The sequence below is a fragment of the Marmota marmota genome, unplaced genomic scaffold (genome assembly GCF_001458135.2).
Source record: "Marmota marmota marmota unplaced genomic scaffold, marMar, whole genome shotgun sequence".
Lineage (NCBI taxonomy): Eukaryota > Metazoa > Chordata > Mammalia > Rodentia > Sciuridae > Marmota > Marmota marmota.
The window spans coordinates 10928629-10931556 of NW_026000221.1; the positions used below are offsets into that span (position 1 = coordinate 10928629).

At 37.4% G+C, this 2928-nt stretch overlaps 1 protein-coding gene and 1 long non-coding RNA gene across 19 annotated transcripts in view; one reads left to right on the top strand and one right to left on the bottom strand.

Moving 5' to 3' along the window:
• Positions 1 to 2928, top strand: part of LOC107144781 (tumor necrosis factor alpha-induced protein 8) — a 314538-nt gene that overhangs the window by 280333 nt on the left and 31277 nt on the right. The gene's annotated exons all lie outside the window — the stretch shown is intronic.
• Positions 1 to 2928, bottom strand: part of LOC125612927 — a 21591-nt gene that overhangs the window by 7959 nt on the left and 10704 nt on the right. The gene's annotated exons all lie outside the window — the stretch shown is intronic.

A 2928-nucleotide genomic window follows, 5' to 3' on the forward strand; every position in this document is an offset into this window, starting at 1 on the left:
TATATATATATATATATATATATATATATATATATATATATATATATATAAAGAACATGTGCTACCTATCTGTGCCTGCCTTATTTCACTTAACACAATATCCTCCAAATTCTTCCATGTTGCTGCAAATGACAGGATTTAATTCTTTTTAAGGATTAATTAGTATTCCATTCTGTATTTTGCAGTACTGACAATTGAATCCACGGGTGCTTCACAACCAACTGAGGTATATCTCCAGACCTTTTCTTTAATTTTGAGATAGGGTTTCACTTAAGTTTGCCAGCTTTGGCCTTGAACTTGACATTGTCCTTTCTCAGGCTCCCTAAATTGCTGGGATTACAGGCATGCATCACTACCTGGCTATCCTTTCTTTGTCACAATTTCTTTACCCATTCATCCATCAATTAACACCTAGGTCAATTTCAAAACTTGGTTAATGTGAATAGCACTGTAGTAAACATGGGAGTGTAGGTATCTCTTTGATATATTGATTTTATTTCCTTTGGATATATACCTAGTAGTGGGATTGCTGAATCATGATAAATCTATTTTTAATTTTTTGAGGAACCTTTATCCTGTTTTCCATGATGGCTGTACTAATATTAATTTACATTACCACCAATCATGTATAAATTCCTCTTTTTCCACATAATGTCAGAATGTCTTTGTCTTTTTGATAACATTCTAACAGGTTTGAGATGCCATTTCATTGTAATTTTGAATAGCGTTTCCATACTGACTAGTGTTGAGCATTCTTTCATATACCTGTTGACTATTTGTATGTCTTCTTTTGTGAGATATCTATTCAGATCACTTCCCCAATTTTTAAGTAGGTTACTTTTGTGTTTGCAGTTGAGTTCCTTATTAATTCTGGATATTAATCTTTTATCAGATGAATAGTTTGCAGATATTTTCTCCTACTAAGGTTAAGTCTGTATTGATTGTTTCCATTGCTGTGCAGAATTTGTTTATTTTGATATAAACCATTTGTCTGTTTTTGCATTTGTTTCCTGTGCTTTACCCCCCAACTCCCCCCGCCCTTTTTTTTTTTTTTTTTTTTTTTTTTTTTAATTCTGCCACTCCTGGGACTCAGATGTGGCTACGTGTTCCACCATCCTCAATGTTAAAAATCTGAGATAGTGGTCATCTGACTGGTCAAGGCTGGGCGGTGTGCCTGCCCTTTTGCTGCTGTGGGAGAGAGGACTTCTGGTTCCAGGGACTTCTGGTCCCACAACCAATTGCAAAATGAGGTCTTCTGCACAAAAATATGAAGAGAGTTCTTATGTGTATCTGCAAAATAGCAACAATCTACCACCCTACATAATTGGCCTAAACATTTCCCACACCCCTTACTAGTGTTGCCCTGTTTATTTACTTCCTCATTCCTCCAACAAATGCTATTTCCTTTGGTGGGCTTACTCTCTTACCCTTCCTCCAGAGGTGAATATCTCCAACGAGACCCAGTCCTGGGTAGAAGCTCTTCCAGGATCTTGCCCTAGCACCCTGTACTTCCTTACAGTGTACCATGTTTTCATCTGTATTATGATTATTTATTTTTGTTGGCCTTCACTTCACTATGAACTTTTTGACAGAAACGTTTGTGCCCCCATCCATCCCCTAGCATTCCTAGTACTAGATCAAAGCCCTCATGTGTAGGAAATTCTAATAAAGTTTTATTGAAGTAATTAGTTAATTTTAAATAAGCTTTGGTGATAGGGTGTAACCTTTTAGAGCATTGCTAAGAAATTGTCTAGCTTCTTTGTAGAAATTGGAATAGAGCCTTCTAAACCTAGACAACAAACCTATTTTGGGTTTCTTAAATTTTCCACTAACTCTTAATAGCAGAGACAGAATAAGCATGTGTCTTTGATCACTGGGGTCAGGGCCCTAAGTAGCTTGCCAGCATCTCAGATTTCCTTGAAGACTGAAGAAACAATATTGAAACTAAAAATATTGAGCTGAAAAAAAAAATTATTGCGCTGTTTCACATACTAGACATGGTGCTGTGTATCTTTGTATGTATATCATTTAATACGTGTATAAATGATACAGTTGATAGCTAAGAAAACTGAGTGTCAGAGAAGTTAAAAATTGTACCTAAAACCACAAAGCTAGAAAAGGCAGATCAGAATTTAAACTGAGGCGGACTAACAATAATCGAGCCTGTTCTTTCAATCTTTATACATAGTACTTACAGGAATGCCCTCCCTATCCTCAAATAAGCTTGGCACCCAGGAAGATGCTCTGTAGACCCTGTGTCTGCAGGTACCCCAGAGAAACAAGGAGTGGACAGACCAGGTGTCTTAGAGGAGAAAGAAGAGGCCAGGTGTTAATGTTCTCTGCTGTCTCTAGGCAGCCAAGAACACAGGCAGGGATTCTCAAATGCATCCTTTCAACTTCTGATACAGGAGATCTAGAAGATACCTGGGTAGGAAGGAGATATCTGGAGCTTACTGAAGTGAGAAGGACCCAAATTCAGGGAGCATTCAAAATCCTTTCTTCTAGCTATTTTGAAATATTAAATAAATCACTATTAATTGTGGTCACTCTATTGTGCCATAGAATACTAGAACTGACCTCTCCTAACTGTATTTTTGTACTCAGTCACTAATCTCTTTCTATCTCCTCCTCCCCTTCCCCTTGCCAGCCTGGGGCAACCACTAATCTACTCTATGGCTATGAGATGAACTTACTTAGCTTCTGCATATGAGTAAGAACATGTGCTAGGATTGAGGTTGTGGCTCAGTGGTAGAACGCTTGCCTTATATGTGTGAGGCACTGGGTTCGATCCTCAGCACCACATTAAATAAATAAATAGATAGATAGATAAATAAATGTATTGTGTGTGTGTGTGTGTGTGTGTGTGTGTGTATATATATATATATATATATAAAGAACATGTGCTACCTATCTGTGCCTGCCTTATTT